Source organism: Bombina bombina, chromosome 6 (genome assembly GCF_027579735.1).
Source record: "Bombina bombina isolate aBomBom1 chromosome 6, aBomBom1.pri, whole genome shotgun sequence".
NCBI lineage: Eukaryota > Metazoa > Chordata > Amphibia > Anura > Bombinatoridae > Bombina > Bombina bombina.
In genome coordinates this window covers 178,383,575-178,400,897 of record NC_069504.1, presented here as the reverse complement: position 1 = coordinate 178,400,897, position 17,323 = coordinate 178,383,575, and the positions used below count along the sequence as shown (strand labels likewise).

The 17,323-nt window shown below is 41.6% G+C and overlaps 1 protein-coding gene across 1 annotated transcript in view; it reads right to left on the bottom strand.

Annotated features, from left to right (window-relative positions):
- Nucleotides 1–17,323, bottom strand: part of CTTNBP2 (cortactin binding protein 2) — a 404,880-nt gene that overhangs the window by 255,200 nt on the left and 132,357 nt on the right.

Sequence of the window (17,323 nt, the reverse complement as noted above, 5' to 3'; positions counted from 1 at the left end):
TTTATTTATGTTTTTAATAAAAAATAAATATTTTTATTTTTTTTCTGCAGTGTAAGATCACCCTAACCCTCCAACCTAAATGATCCCCCCCCCTCAAACAGCTCTCTAAACCTGCCCTGCTCTAACTATTGCCACTATGTCTGCCAGTACCTTTAAACCCCTTTATTTTTAATTTATTTTTTAATTTATTTTCTTTCTGTAATGTAGTGGTCCCACCACCACCCCCCTCCCGTGATCGTCATTTGTTATCCCACCCTGCACCCTCAAACCTCTTTTCTGCAGTGTAGCTGCCCCATCCCTCCCTGTCCCTTTAAAAAAAAAAATCTGTAGCGTAGGGCTCTCCCACTCCCTCCCCCCTCCGCTGCTGAGCTGCCCGCCCACCACCCGCCTCCCATCCAAAGCTAACACCGGCACCAGCAGAAGATCGGTACAGATGGTGACACACGCTGTATCACCGTCTGTAACGATCAGGCCTCAAATGGAGCCGGAGCACCGATCGCGCTCCGGCTCCTAATGAGGCAGATGCCTGAAGCTTCAGGAGCTCCAGCTCTCGGCTGTAACTTAACAGCCGAGAGTGCTGGAGCTTCCTGAAACGAAGACGTATGACAGGCAAAGTACTGCAAGATGTATACGTCTTATTGGGTTAAGGTGTTAAAGGGATAGGAAGGACAACATTAAAACTTGCATGATTCAGATAGAGCATGTAATTTTAAGACACTTTTAAATTCACTTCTATTTTCAAATGTACTTTGTTCTCTTGGTATCCATTGTTGAAAAACATTGTACATATCATAAACTAGAGGGAGCTATCTGATAATTGGTGCCTGCACACATTTGTCTCTTGTGATTGGCTAACTAGATGTATTCAGCTGGCTGCCAGTAGTGCAAAGCTATTCCTTCAGCAAAGGATATTAAGGGAATGAAGCAAATATGATAATAGAAGTAAATTGGAAAGTTGTTTAAAATTGTATGTTCTATCTGAATCCTGAAAAGAAAGAAAATGGGTTTCATGTCCCTTTAACTGGGTACCATGGTTTCTGTGACAATGTGGGGAAGAACGGTAATGCAATCAATTAAACTATTATCAAATAAGATATGCAAAAAAAGTTATAAAGCAAAATGTATGCTTACCTGATAAATTTTCTTCTTCCCGAATATGGAGAGTCCACAATGTCATTCAATTACTAGTGGGAATATCATTCCTGGCCAGAAGGAGGAGGCAAAGAGCACCACAGCAAAGCTGTTAAGTGTCACTCCCTTACCCTTAATCCCCAGTCATTCGACCGAATGGAAAAATGGAAAAGGAATAACACAAAAGTGTAGAGGTGCCTGAGGTTTAGTAAAAAATAACTGTCTTAATAAAGGGTGGAGTCGAGGACTCTACATATCCGTAAAGAAAGAAATGTATCAGGTAAACATAAATTTTGTTTTTATTCCTAAGATATGGAGAGTCCACAACGTCATTCAATTACTAGTGGGAACCAATACCCAAGCTAGAGGACACAGAATGAACAGGGAGGGAGAACAAGACAGGCAGACCTAAACAGAAGGCACCACCGCTTGAAGAACCTTTCTCCCAAAAGAGGCCTCAGCCGAGGCAAAAGTATCAAATTTGGAAAATTTGGAAAAAGTATGCAGCCTTGCAAATCTGTTCCACAGAAGCTTCATTTTTGAAAGCCCAAGAAGAGGAGACAGCCCTAGTGGAATGAGCTGTAATTCTCTCAGGAGGTTGCTGTCCAGCAGTCTCATAAGCAAAACGAATCATACTTCTCAACCAGAGGGAAAGAGAAGTAGCCTTCTGACCCTTATACTTTCCTGAGAAACAAACAAACATAGCAGAAGACTGGTGAAAATCCTTAGTCGCCTGTAGGTAGAATTTTAGAGCACGCACAACATCCAAGTTGTTCAACAGACGTTCTTTATGAGAAGAAGGATTGGGACACAGAGAAGGAACAACAATTTCCTGATTAATATTTCTATCCGAAACCACTTTAGGAAGAAACCCTAATTTAGTATGAAGATCCACCTTATCCGCATTAAAGATAAGGTAAGACGAATCCCACTGAAAAGTCGAGAGTTCCGAAACTCTCTGAGCAGAAGAGATAGCAATAAGAAACAAAACCTTCTAAGATAGCAACTTAATATCTATGGAATGCATTGGCTCAAATGGAGCCTGGTGCAAAACTTTATGAACAAGATTAAGGCTCCAAGGAGGAGCAACAGGTTTAAACACAGGCCTGATTCTGACCAGGGCCTGACAAAATCCGCCAGATGCTTGTGTAACAAAATAGATAATGCAGAAATCTGATCTTTCAGGAACTGGCTGACAACCCTCTCTCCAGACCTTCCTGGAGAAAAGACAAAATTCTAGGAATCCTGACCCTACTCCAAGAGTAGCCCTTAGATTCACACCAATAAAGGTATTTACGCCATACCTTATGGTAAATTTTTCGAGTAACAGGCTTTCAAGGATGGATCATGGTCTCAATGACCGACTCAGAAAATCCACGCTTAGACAGAACTAAGCGTTTAATCTCCAAGCAGTCAGCTTCAGAGAAACAAGCTTTGGATGGAGGAATGGACCCTGAGTTAGAAGGTCCTTCCTCAGGGAAAACCACCAAGGCAGCCGAGATGACATCTTCACTAGGTCTGCATACCAGATCCTGCGAGGCCATGCAGGAGCTATTCGAATTACCAATGCTCTCTCTTTTTTGATACGAGCGATAACTCGTGGAAGGAGCGCAAACGGAGGAAACAGGTATGATAGACCGAAATCCCAAGGAACCACCAGAGCATCTATCAGAGCGGCCTCAGGTTCTCTTGACCTTGAACCGTACCTTGGAAGCTTGGTGTTCTGCCGAGATGCCATCAGATACAACTCCGGCACCCCCCATTTGAGGGTTAACCTGGAGAACACCTCCAGATGGAGAGCCCACTCCCCGAGATGAAATGTCTGTAAGCTCAGGAAATCAGCTTCCCAGTTGTTCACTCCAAGAATGTGGATGGCAGATAGACAACAATTGTGAGCTTCTGCCCACTGAATAATCCGTGCCCCCTCCTTCATGGCTAAGGAACTCAGAGTTCCTCCCTGGTGGTTGATGTAAGCCACTGAGGTGATGTTGTCCGACTGAAACCTGATAAACCAGGCTAAAGGCAATTGAGGCCAAGCCATCAGAGCATTGTAAATCACTCCCAACTCCAAGATGTTTATGGGAAGAGCAGACTCCTCCCAAGTCCATAGTCCCTGCACCTTTAATGAGTCCCAGAATGCTCCCCAGCCTAGCAGGCTGGCGCCTGTGGTCACAATCACCCAGGAAGATCTCCGGAAGCATGTGCCCTGAGACAGATGGTCCTGAGAAAGCCACCACGGGAGAGAGTCTCTGGTCTAGATCTATCCTCTGAAACAGATCCAAATGGTCTCTGTTCCATTGTCTGAGCATGCATAATTGCAGAGCTCTCAAATGGAATCTAGCAAAGAGAATGATGTCCATGGAAGCGAACGTCAGACCAATTATCTCCATACATTGAGCCACTAATGGCCGAACAGTAGACTGTAGAGAGAGGCAAGAGGAGATAGATAGGTAATCTATTATGGTCCCTAAGAAAACCACCCTTGTAGCTGGAACAAGGGAACTCTTTTCCAGATTCACTCTCCAACCGTGGGAATGTGGGAAAGACAACAAGATCTCTGAATGAGAGTTTGCTTGTTTAAAAGATCGCACCTGAACCAATATGTCGTCCAGGTATGGCACCACTGCAATTCCCCGAGCCCTGATCACTACCAAGAGAGCCCCGAGAACCTTTGAGAAAATTATGGGAGCTGTGGCAAGTCCAAACGGAAGAGCCAAAATCTCAGGAATTTGTGATGATCCCTGTGGATGGGAACATGAAGATACGCGTCCTTCAGGTCTATGGCCGTCATGAAGTGACCCTCTTGGACCAAAGGAAGAATGGAACGAATGGTTTCCATTTTGAAGGATGGTACTCTGAGAAACTTGTTGAGACCCTTTAGGTCTAGAATAGGACGAAAAGTTTCCTCTTTTTTTGAGAACCACGAACAGATTTGAATAGAATCCTAGACCCTGTTCCCTTACTGGAACTGGAACAATCACTCCCAGGGAGGAAAGGTCCTGAACGCAGTTCAAGAATGCCTCTCTTTTTACCTGGTCTGCAGATAATCTTGAGAGGTGGAATCTGCCCCTGGGAGGGAAAGTTTTGAATTCTATTTTGTAACCCTGAGATACTCAAGGATCTGGGACATCTCGTCTTCATGCTTGACCAAACAGGGAAAGTCTGTCCCCCACTTGATCCTATCCCGGACTGGGGGCCAACCCTTCATGCTGACTTAGACTCAGCTGAGTGTTGCTTTTATTGCTTCCCCTTATTCCAAGACTGATTGGGCTTCCAAGAAGACTTGGACTGCTCCTGCTTGGAAGAGGAAGACTTTTGACCTTTGAAGTTCCGAAAGGAACGAAAATTACTTTGACGTCCGTTGAGTCTGTTATTCTTGTCTTGCGGTAGAAAAGACGCTTTTCCACCCAAAATATCAGAAAATTTGTATAATCCTACACCACCGGTGGTTTTTAATATTTAATTTTTTATGTTTAATTTTTAATGTGTAATTTGAATTGCTCGTACTAATTAAGTAAAACCTCTTGTTTTTTTATTAAGTGAAGAGAGTTTTTTCATTATTGCCTCGAAGTGAAGAGTGTAACTTTATTATACGTTTTTAAACACACCACTTATCATAGTTAGTCAGCATTACTCCAGTGTGAAAGTGTCTAGCTGTTTAAACGCAAAAGATCTGTTTTCTATGATTATACCTGTATTTTGAGTAGAACTGCAGAGAGCTACTCCATTTGTCTTTTTTTGCCCGACACTATCATCCTTTAACTCCTACCCTAAATTGCTTTACTGGTATGTGCCTGCCCACTGCCAAAGAAAATCCTGTATAAAGGATTTTAAAAATGTCCCCATCTACTGCATATGACATTCTTCTGAAGTGCAAGTCTCCAAGACCTAGAAGACAAAAGCACTTACCTGCAGTCTAGCTGTCCAGCAGGAAGACAGCTCACAATGCGTGAAAGGACACATACTCCTTACAGAGACCTGTAGAAAAAGAAAGAACAGAGTAACCAACTCTGGCATTCTGTACCATGGGCAGCAATGTGTTAGGAAACAAAGCAAGGACTACCTCACAACTTCCTAACTACTTAAAAGCCACCACTACTCTAGTGAAGAGATTGACGTGGACTCAGCTAAACCCAAATCCTTGCTTGCAAGGAAAAGTACCTGAAAAAGGTATTAATTTCTTCAGACACCAAATTTCACCTCCTCCTTTGACAGAGGCAAAGAGAATGACTGGGGATTATGGGTAGGGAAGTGACACTTAACAGCTTTGCTGTGGTGCTCTTTGCCTCCTCCTGCTTGGCCAGGAGTGATATTCCCACTATTAACTGAATGACGTCGTGAACTCTCCATATCTTAGGAAAGAAATAATATTTATCAGAGTTGAGCATTATCCTGAAATATCAGCCAATAACTGAAGATCACATTAGACTCACAATTAATAGGATCTGCTATTTTATGCCATAATGCAATTATGTACAGTTTTTAAATATTTAATGATTTGATTATGAGCTACACATAGCTAAGTAATATACCATGTGTTGATTTGTATTTGCCAATGCTCTATAAATCTTGGAAAGTGCTTTCCAATTCATTAAAAGTAAAGTATGTAGCAGAAATCCTGCTAACTGAAGCCTGTGCAGATTTCCAAACAGATGCTTGGAAGATGAGCTTATGGCTTTTTTTGTTGTTGTTTTTATCAAAGCAGGTGTTAGGCAGCAGGCCAGACGGCAAAACATGCACGCCTTCCCACCTTCTCAGCTTATTAATGATATAGTTTACAGATTTAGGGGGACTATTTACCTTAGGGCTGAATACTTAGTTTCTCAATTAAGAAGATTAAACATGAAACATAATCAAAGTTAAAGGGACAGTCAACACCAGAATTTTTTTCCCTTAATTACCCATTCCCCAGTTTTGCATAACCAACACAGTTATAATAATACACATTTTACCTCAGTAATTACCTTTTATCTAAGCTTCTGCAGAGGGCCCCCTTATTTTAGTTCTTTTGACAGACTTGCATTTTAGCAAATCAGTGCTCACTCCTCAGTGAATTCACATGCATGAGCTCAATGTTATCTATATGAAACACACTAACTAACGCCCTCTAGTGGTTTAAAAACTGTCAAAATGCATTTAGATTAGAGGCAGTCTTCAAGGTCTAAGAAATTAGCATATGAACCTCCTAGGTTTAGCTTTCAACTAAGAATATCAAGAGACCAAAGAAAAATTGATAATAAAAGTAAATTGGAAAGTTGTTTAAAATTACATACTCTATTTGAAACATGAAAGTTTTTTTTCCACTTGACTGTCCCTTTAAAAAAAATCCACCCTTACTGTACAGCTTCATAAAAAAAAATTAAATATTAAACACATTTGAATAAAAAACAATTGCTTACATGCATGATACCGTTTTTTAGCCTCAACTTAACATACTGGAAAAAAAACCAGAAAAAATATAGTTTGTGCTGTACTTAAAAGGATATTAAAACCAAAATGTGTATATCACCCCAAAAAAAATTAAAAAATAAAACACATTAAACTTCTGCGCAAGAAAAAGTTAAGGGGACAGAAAGGTGCATAGATGCATTTTAATTTGAAATAAAAACAGAATTTATGCTTACCTGATAAATTACTTTCTCCAACGGTGTGTCCGGTCCACGGCGTCATCCATAACTTGTGGGAATATTCTCTTCCCCAACAGGAAATGGCAAAGAGCACAGCAAAAGCTGTCCATATAGTCCCTCCTAGGCTCCGCCCACCCCAGTCATTCGACCGACGGACAGGAGAAAAACAGGAGAAACCATAGGGTGCCGTGGTGACTGTAGTTAAAGAAAGAAATTCATCAAACCTGATTAAAAAACCAGGGCGGGCCGTGGACCGGACACACCGTTGGAGAAAGTAATTTATCAGGTAGGTGGTGTGTCCGGTCCACGGCGTCATCCATAACTTGTGGGAACCAATACCAAAGCTTTAGGACACGGATGAAGGGAGGGAGCCAATCAGGTTACCTAAACGGAAGGCACCACGGCTTGCAAAACCTTTCTCCCAAAAATAGCCTCAGAAGAAGCAAAAGTATCAAATTTGTAGAATTTGGCAAAAGTGTGCAGGGAAGACCAAGTCGCTGCCTTACATATCTGATCAACAGAAGCCTCGTTCTTGAAGGCCCATGTGGAAGCCACAGCCCTAGTAGAGTGAGCTGTGATGCGTTCAGGAGGCTGCCGTCCAGCAGTCTCATAAGCCAATCGGATGATGCTTTTCAGCCAAAAGGAAAGAGAGGTAGCAGTAGCTTTTTGACCTCTCCTCTTGCCAGAATAAATGACAAACAGAGAAGACGTTTGTCTGAAATCCTTTGTTGCTTCTAAATAGAACTTTAAAGCACGAACTACATCTAAATTGTGTAACAAACGTTCCTTCTTTGAAACTGGATTCGGACACAAAGAAGGCACAACTATTTCCTGGTTAATATTCTTGTTGGAAACAACCTTTGGAAGGAAACCAGGTTTAGTACGCAACACAACCTTATCTGAATGGAACACCAGATAGGGCGGATTACACTGCAGAGCAGATAACTCAGAAACTCTTCTAGCAGAAGAAATAGCAACCAAAAACAGAACTTTCCAAGATAACATCTTGATATCTATGGAATGTAGAGGTTCAAACGGAACCCCTTGAAGAACTGAAAGAACTAAAGTCAGACTCCAGGGAGGAGTCAAAGGTCTGTAAACAGGCTTGATCCTGACCAAAACCTGAACAAAAGCTTGAACATCTGCCAGTCGTTTGTGTAACAAGACAGATAAAGCAGAAATCTGTCCCTTTAGAGAACTCGCTGATAATCCCTTATCCAAACCTTCTTGAAGAAAAGAAAGGATCCTAGGAATTTTGATCTTACTCCATGAGAATCCCTTGGATTCACACCAACAGATATATCTTTTCCATATTTTATGGTAAATTTTTCTAGTTACAGGTTTTCTGGCTTGTACCAGAGTATCTATCACAGAATACGAAAACCCACGCTTAGATAAAATCAAGCGTTCAATTTCCAAGCCGTCAGCTGGAGGGAAACTAGATTTGGATGTTCGAATGGACCCTGTACTAGAAGATCCTGTCTGAAAGGTAGCTTCCATGGTGGAGCCGATGACATATTCACCAGGTCTGCATACCAAGTCCTGCGTGGCCACGCAGGAGCTATCAAGATCACAGAGGCCCTCTCCTGTTTGATCCTGGCTACCAGCCTGGGAATGAGAGGAAATGGTGGAAACACATAAGCTAGGTTGAAGGCCCAAGGCGCTACTAATGCATCCACTAGAGTCGCCTTGGGATCCCTGGATCTGGACCCGTAGCAAGGAACCTTGAAGTTCTGACGAGACGCCATCAGATCCATGTCTGGAATGCCCCATAATTGAGTCAACTGGGCAAATATCTCCGGGTGGAGTTCCCACTCCCCAGGATGGAATGTCTGACGACTCAGATAATCCGCCTCCCAGTTTTCCACTCCTGGGATGTGGATCTCAGATAGGTGGCAGGAGTGATCCTCCGCCCATTTTATGATTTTGGTCACTTCTCTCATCGCCAGGGAACTCCTTGTTCCCCCCTGATGGTTGATGTAAGCAACAGTCGTTATGTTGTCTGATTGGAATCTTATGAATCTGGCCTTTGCTAGTTGAGGCCAAGCCCTGAGAGTATTGAATATCGCTCTCAGTTCCAGAATGTTTATCGGGAGAAGAGACTCTTCCCGAGACCATAGTCCCAGACCGCGCCCCAGCCCACTAGACTGGCGTCGGTCGTGACGATGACCCACTCTGGTCTGCGGAAGCTGATTCCCTGGGACAGGTGATCCTGGGTTAGCCACCAACGGAGTGAGTCTCTGGTCTTCTGATCTAGTTGAATCACTGGAGACAAGTCTGTATAGTCCCCATTCCACTGTTTCAGCATGCACAGATGTAATGGTCTTAGATGAATTTGCGCAAAAGGAACTATGTCCATTGCTGCAAGCATCAACCCTACTACTTCCATGCACTGAGCTATGGAAGGTCGTGGAACAGAGTGAAGAACTTGACAAGCGTTTAGAAGTTTTGACTTTCTGACATCTGTCAGGAAAATCTTCATTTCTAAAGAATCTATTATTGTCCCCAAGAAAGGAACTCTTGTCGACGGAGACAGGGAACTCTTTTCTATGTTCACCTTCCACCCGTGAAATCTGAGAAAGGCCAGAACGATGTCTGTGTGAGCCTTTGCCTTTGAAAGAGACGACGCTTGTATCAGAATGTCGTCCAAGTAAGGTGCCACTGCAATGCCCCATGGTCTTAGAACCGCTAGAAGGGACCCGAGTACCTTTGTGAAAATCCTTGGAGCAGTGGCTAGCCCGAATGGGAGAGCCACAAACTGGTAATGTTTGTCCAGAAAGGCGAACCTTAGGAAGTGATGATGATCTTTGTGGATAGGAATATGTAGATATGCATCCTTTAGATCCACGGTAGTCATAAATTGACCCTCCTGGATTGAAGGTAAAATCGTTCAAATAGTTTCCATTTTGAACGATGGCACTCTGAGAAATTTGTTTAGAATCTTTAAATCCAGAATTGGTCTGAAAGTTCCCTCTTTTTTGGGAACTACAAACAGATTTGAGTAAAACCCCATTCCTAGTTCCACAGATGGAACTGGGTGTATCACTCCCATTTTTAACAGGTCTTCTACACAATGTAAGAATGCCTGTCTCTTTATTTGGTTTGAAGATAAGTGAGACATGTGGAACCTTCCCCTTGGGGGTAGTTCCTTGAATTCCAGAAGATAACCCTGAGAAACTATTTCTAGTGCCCAGGGATCCTGAACATCTCTTGCCCAAGCCTGAGCGAAGAGAGAGAGTCTGCCCCCTACTAGATCCAGTCCCGGATCGGGGGCTACTCCTTCATGCTGTTTTGGTAGCAGCAGCAGGCTTCTTGGCCTGCTTACCCTTGTTCCAGCCTTGCATCGGTTTCCAAGCTGGTTTGGTTTGCGAAGCATTACCCTCTTGTCTAGAGGCTGCAGAGTTGGAGGCCGGTCCGTTCCTGAAATTGTGAAAGGAACGAAAATTAGACTTATTCTTGGCCTTGAAAGGCCTATCTTGTGGGAGGGCGTGGCCCTTACCTCCAGTGATGTCTGAGATAATCTCTTTCAATTCTGGCCCAAAAAGGGTTTTACCCTTGAAAGGGATATTAAGCAACTTTGTCTTGGAAGATACATCCGCTGACCAAGACTTTAGCTAGAGCGCTCTGCGCGCCACAATTGCAAACCCTGAATTTTTCGCCGCTAATCTAGCTAACTGCAAAGCGGCATCTAAAATAAAGGAATTAGCTAACTTAAGTGCCTCCTCATACGGAGTAACCTCCTCATACGGAGTCTCTCTACCGAGCGACTTTTCTAGTTCCTCGAACCAGAACCACGCTGCTGTAGTGACAGGAATAATGCACGAAATAGGTTGCAGGAGGTAACCTTGCTGTACAAAAATCTTTTTAAGCAAACCCTCCAATTTTTTATCCATAGGATCTTTGAAAGCACAATTATCCTCGATAGGAATAGTAGTGCGCTTAGCTAGTGTAGAAACTGCCCCCTCGACCTTAGGGACTGTCTGCCATAAGTCCTTTCTGGGGTCGACCATAGGAAATAATTTCTTAAATATAGGAGGGGGGACAAAAGGTATGCCGGGCTTCTCCCACTCCTTATTCACTATGTCCGCCACCCGCTTGGGTATAGGAAAAGCGTCGGGGTGCACCGGAACCTCTAGGAACTTGTCCATCTTGCACAATTTTTCTGGAATGACCAGGTTGTCACAATCATCCAGAGTAGATAGCACTTCCTTAAGCAGTGCGCGGAGATGGTCTAATTTAAATTTAAATGTCACAACATCAGGTTCTGCCTGTTGAGAAATTCTACCTGAATCAGAAATTTCCCCATCTGACAAAACCTCCCTCATGGCCACTTCAGATTGGTGTGAGGGTATGACAGAGCAATTATCATCAGTGCCCTCCTGCTCTACAGTGTTTAAAACAGAGCAATCGCGCTTTCTCTGAAATGCAGGCATTTTGGATAAAATATTTGCTATGGAGTTATCCATTACTGCCGTCAATTGTTGCATAGTAACAAGCATTGGCGCGCTAGAAGTACTAGGGGCCTCCTGCGTGGGCAAAACTGGTGTAAACACAGAAGGAGATGATGTAGAACTATGTCTACTCCCTTCATCTGATGAATCATCTTGGGCAACTTTACTATCTGTGGCAATACTGTCCTTACTTTGTTTGGACGCTATGGCACAATTATCACACAATTTTGAAGGGGGAGACACATTGGCTTCCATACATACAGAACATAGTTTATCTGAAGGCACAGACATGTTAAACAGGCTTAAACTTGTCAATAAAATACAAAAACCGTTTTAAAACAAAACCGTTACTGTCTCTTTAAATTTTAAACAGGGCACACTTTTTTACTGAATATGTGAAAAACTATGAAGGAATTGTTAAATTTTAACCAAATTTTCACCACAGTGTCTTAAAGCATTCAAAGCATTGCACCCCAAATTTCAGACCTTTAACCCTTAAAATGACGAAACCGGAGCCGTTTACAGTTTTAACTCCTCTACAGTCCCAGCTACAGCCTTTGCTGCGACTTTACCAAACCCAGGGGGGTATACGATATCAAATGAAGCCTTCTAGGAACCTTTTCAACCACTTCCAGACCCACACACATGCAGCTGCATGTCCTGCTCTCAAAAGAAACTGCGCAATAATGGCGCGAAAATGAGGCTACATAGAAGGCCCTTCCTGACTGGGAAGGTGTCTAAACCAGTGCCTGACGTAAAAAAATGTTCCCCAAAGTTATAAAGTGTGAAATTTCAACACCAAACTGTATAAAATGCCCAAATAAAGCAATCGATCTAGCCCATAAAAGTGTCTACCAGTTTTATAGCCCATATTAAGCCCTTTATTCTGTTTGAGACTAAGAAAATGGCTTACCGGTCCCCATGATGGGGAAAATGACAGCCTTCCACCATTACACAGTCTTGTTAGAAATATGGCTAGTCATACCTTAAGCAGAAAAGTCTGCCAACTGTTTCCCCCAACTGAAGTTATCTCATCTCAACAGTCCTATGTGGAAACAGCAATCGATTTTAGTTACTGTCTGCTAAAATCATCTTCCTCTCACAAACAGAAATCTTCATCCTTTTCTGTTTCAGAGTAAATAGTACATACCAGCACTATTTTAAAATAACAAACTCTTGATAGTAGAATAAAAAACTACAACTAAACACCACATACTCTTCACCATCTCCGTGGAGATGCTGCTTGTTCAGCAGGCAAAGAGAATGACTGGGGTGGGCGGAGCCTAGGAGGGACTATATGGACAGCTTTTGCTGTGCTCTTTGCTATTTCCTGTTGGGGAAGAGAATATTCCCACAAGTTATGGATGACGCCGTGGACCGGACACACCAATGTTGGAGAAAGCATTTTTGCAATATACTTGAAGTAGTAAAAATGGTTCAAGTAAAAGTTATTGCTGTTTCAGAGGCACAAGCAGTTGTGACCAGAGATAACTGAGAGCTGGTGGTGGTGTATGTTGCATAAAACCCACTTCTGAGAAAGTGTGGTGTTTGAATGCTAGTGCACAGGGCACTCACAGCATATGTGTGTATGCTGCTTAAAAACTAATCATTTTTACTAGAAGCATTTTTGCTAAGGGAATTATACTGCAAAATGTTTCTATTGAAACAAATCAATGCATATTTCAGTTTTGACCTTTTATAAAGTTGTATATAGGTACTAATGGGAGCAATCTGCGCTGATCTATTGCCATTGGGCTGGTAGGGACTATTCCTACAGTTGTATTGGTAAAAGTGGGCACCCCCCCCCCCCAGTCTCAGCAGTCTTGAAAAGAAAGAAAATAATTATTCAATAAAAATACATTATCACAGTTTCAAATGTGGGAGAATGTTGGAGTCCCTATTAGATATCATGCCTTTAGAGGTCCTAATACATTGTTTTATTTATATGCAAGTGACATTATGTATTATATATGCTCATGATATTCCAAGGTTTCGATTAGTCTTAATTTATTTAATTTATATAAAAATGAAAATAGTGCAAACTAAAAATAATTATGATTAAATATATGTTAACTTTTGCAATTGATTTGTGGTTTGGATAGCTTAAAGAGATTCACTTCTATTTTCAAATGTGATTCAGTCTCTTGGAATTCCATGATAAAAAAGAATACGCACATATCCTACACTAATGGCAGCTAGTTGCGGATTGGTGTCTGCACATATTTGTCTCTTGTGATTGGCTAACTAGATGTGTTCAGCTGGCTGCCAGTAGTGCAATGCTGCTCCTTCAGCAAAGGGTAACAAGATAATGAAGCAAATTTGATAATAGAAGTAAATTGGAAAGATGTTTTAAGTTGTATGTTCTATCTAAATAATGAAAGGAATTTTTGGGTTTTCTTGTCCCTTTAAGTAACAGAAAATATTAAAGTATCACAAAGTATTACACAGTCTCCACCCAACTACTTCATAATGAAACCCAGTTGTCTAATTGTTGCACTTTTATATTTTACATATTTTTAACTAGCTGTTATTTTGTGTTTATAATGAAAAAAATAAAAGCATAATCAATTTTAGTAGACCACCCCCCTCGTTCTAATTCTGAGGGGAGTATCAGTCCCACCACTAAAGCTGGAAATGACAGCTTTAATATATTCTACTTTAAAGTCTCCATACGGTTGAAGTGCTTTTCATTTTCTTTCTTTATTTTTCTTTTGTTAACCTTTTAAGGGAAAAAAAAAAGATATTCCTAATCCATGATATGAGCCATTTATGGCCATTGGTTAAACTATATGCCAATATGTGGTATTGTATTCTTATTTAAATCCAATTTACCATAAAGCATTATCAAAACAATCTACCCCTATGTTTTATTCAGTATTGGTTTTTTTTATGTTTTCCAAAAATATAACATTTACTACTTTAAAAAGCAGGGTGCATGGCATGTGAATTATTTTATTAGATAAATAAATTGCTACATTGTACAGTTACATTGTCTTCTGATTTTCATCAAGAGGGTTATAGTCAAGTACAGTGGGGCAAAAAAGTATTTAGTCAGCCACCAATTGTGCAAGTTCTCCCACTTAAGAAGATGAGAGAGGCCTGTAATTTTCATCATAGGTATACCTCAACTATGAGAGACAAAATGTGGACACAAATCCAGACAATCACATTGTCTGATTTGGAAAGAATTTATTTGCAAATTATGGTGGAAAATAAGTATTTGGTCAATATCAAAAGTTCATCTCAATACTTTGTTATATATCCTTTGTTGGCAATGACGGAGGTCAAACGTTTTCTGTAAGTCTTCACAAGGTTGTCACACACTGTTGCTGGTATCTTGGCCCATTCCTGCATGCAGATCTCCTCTAGAGCAGTGATGTTTTGGGGCTGTCGCTGGGCAACATGGACTTTCAACTCCCTCCAAAGGTTTTCTATGGGGTTGAGATCTGGAGACTGGCTAGGCCACTCCAGGACCTTGAAATGCTTCTTACAAAGCCACTCCTTCGTTGCCCGGGTGGTGTGTTTGGGATCATTGTCATGCTGAAAGACCCAGCCACATTTCATCTTCAATGCCCTTGCTGATGTAAGGAGGTTTGCACTCAAAATCTCACGATACATGGCCCCATTCATTCTTTCATGTACACGGATCAGTCATCCTGTTCCCTTTGCAGAGAAACAGCCCCAAAGCATGATGTTGCCACCCCCATGCTTCACAGTAGGTATGGTGTTCTTTGGTTGCAACTCAGCATTCTCTCTCCTCCAAACACGACGAGTTGTGTTTCTACCAAACAGTTCCTCTTTGGTTTCATCTGACCATATGACATTCTCCCAATCTGCTTCTGGATCATCCAAATGCTCTCTAGCATACTTCAGATGGGCCCGGACATGAACTGGCTTAAGCAGGGGGACACGTCTGGCACTGCAGGATCTGAGTCCCTGGCGGCGTAGTGTGTTACTGATGGTAGCCTTTGTTATGTTGTTTCCAGCTCTCTGCAGGTCATTCACTAGGTCCCCCATGTGGTTTTGGGATGTTTGCTCACTGTTCTTGTGATCATTTTAACCCCACGGGGTGAGATCTTGCATGGAGCCCCAGATCGAGGGAGATTATCAGTGGTCTTGTATGTCTTCAATTTTCTAATTATTGCTCCCACAGTTGATTTCTTCACACCAAGCTGCTTGCCTATTGCAGATTCAGTCTTCCCAGCCTGGTGCAGGTCTACAATTTTGTTTCTGGTGTCCTTCGACAGCTCTTTGGTCTTCACCATAGTGGAGTTTTGAGTGTGACTGTTTGAAATTGTGGACAGGTGTCTTTTATACTGATAACAAGTTCAAACAGGTGCCATTAATACAGGTAATGAGTGGAGGACAGAGGCGCCTCTTAAAGAAAAAGATACAGGTCTGTGAGAGACAGAAATCTTGCTTGTTTGTAGGTGACCAAATACTTATTTTCTACCATAATATGCAAATAAATTATTTACAAATCAGACAATGTGATTGTCTGGATTTGTTTCCACATTTTGTCTCTCATAGTTGACGTATACCTATGATGAAAATTACAGGCCTCTCTCATCTTCTTAAGTGGAAGAACTTGCACAATTGGTGGCTGACTAAATACTTTTTTGCCCCACTGTATATTCCACCAGTATGGTGTAGGAAATTATTGCTTTGTATTGGATGTTTTTTAGTTGTTGTTTTTTAATTCATTCATGTTTTGCAATAGTTTACATTTAAATGTCCATTGAATGCATACTATGCAGTGCTAGGAATCCATCTATGTTCCTCATAGGCAGAAATTAGACATGTGCAATTCGGTTCGATTCGGAAATTCGGAAAATTCGGCAAATTCGGAGATTCGGATCGAACCGAATTTCCAAATTAAAATACTGCAGAATTTACCGAATAAATCCGAATTAGTTCGGATTTATTCAGTAAATTCGGATGGACATGGATTACACTAGTATTGTACAGTATATTAGGTTATATCACTCTGCTATGGGTTACACCTAATATACCGTACATAGTACTAGTCTAATACACAGCACACATACCGAAATTCCGAATTTCCGAACAGAACAAAATCCAGCCGAATTTTTTTGAATTCGTATGAATCCGAAACGAATTCATTCGAAGTTTTCCGAATTCGAATCGATCCGAAATTCAAAAACCTCTGAATTGATCCGAACTGAAACAAATTTTTCGATCATGCACATATCTAGCAGAAATTAGCCTGCTACTCCCCTGAGCAACTGCCAAACACACACTTTACTGATCTATAGCTACTCAAAAAGATATTAGTACTTCAAGGGGCCTATTTATTAAAGGCCTGTCGGACATGATCCGACATTGCGGATCATGTCCGACAGACCTCGCTCCACATTCAGCATTGCACCAGCAGCTCTTGTGAACTGCTGGTGCAACGCCGCCCCCTGCAGATAGCAGGGAGTGTCAATCAACCCGATCGTATTCCTCCTCCTCAGAGCAGACAGACAGGTTATGGAGCAGCGGTCTTTAGAACACTGCTTCATAACTGGTGTTTCTGGCGAGCCTGAAGGCTCGCCAGAAACACAGAACTTCAAGCTCCGTACAGAGCTTGATAGATAGGCCCCCATGTGTCCCATCTTATTAGCTGCATTCTGCAATTAACCATAAAACAAAAAAAATATAAGAAAATACTTGGGAGATTATAAAATTGCATCACTTGAAAGGCCAGCGTGGAGCCCTTTTGAGTAAAAGTTTCCATAGGCAGCTTTCTGTTTTGTGTAACCAGAAGCCTGGCCTTGATAATATAAGTATAATAATGTACCCGAGCACTCAAAAAATCAATTTACATTACGGTAATGGTAACTTGTAAATACCTTACAGTAAAATGAACAATATTCCTTGCATTGAATTTGCATCACATTTTGAACAGCTAAAATAAGGAACTGGCTAAAAATGAATATAAAGTATTAGCTGGAATGGACAGAAGAATTTCATGTTGTATTAATAATATAGGCATAGATTACGAGTGGAGCACAATTTTGTGCGATATTTGTGCTCCACTAAGTAATACCAGAGCACGTAAATGTGCGCTGGTATTACAAGTTAGGCGCAATCCGAACGTGACATCACGAT